Raw genomic sequence first — 585 nt, forward strand, 5'->3', positions numbered from 1 at the left:
GTTCGTTCAGAGGAAATCTTTAAAGTTCACCATTGTAAAACCCCAAGTCAAGATGAGGGAAGCATCCAGGACTGGTTCAGGACCAGCATCAGCATCTGCCTGAGGTGGTACACACGGCAGAGCTGACAACCAAAGTAAACTCCTGGGGAAAGCGGAGTGGATGGTGAGAGGTTGTCAGACAGTCAAAGCCAGGTGAGCAGGAAAGAGTGTCTCTGGGATTACACCAGTTGTGAGACAGACTCCTCCTCTCTTGGACCTGCTGGACTCCTCTGCTCTGAACACAGAAAACAGAAGGACTACGATGGTTGGACGGCTCGCTCTGACACCTGGAGGCTCTTAGTCAGTCAGGATGTTGCAGATGTGCATATCACACAGTTATTCCCCAAAAACATTAAAAGCTACAAGATGCTGCTCGATGAAAACTTTATTAAAGTGAGTATAAAATTCATCACAGTGTGAACACAAGTTCAGCACAGAAATAATTTTTACTTCCTCTAAGACATGACACCTCATCCACCACCAACATTTAAACCACAGGACTGAAGCTGCTGTCACTTCCAGACTCTCCCTCCTTCACTCAACACA

The sequence above is a fragment of the Seriola lalandi genome, unplaced genomic scaffold (assembly GCF_002814215.2).
Source record: "Seriola lalandi dorsalis isolate HSWRI2012SDOR001 ecotype SW California unplaced genomic scaffold, Sedor1 jcf7180002054947, whole genome shotgun sequence".
NCBI lineage: Eukaryota > Metazoa > Chordata > Actinopteri > Carangiformes > Carangidae > Seriola > Seriola lalandi.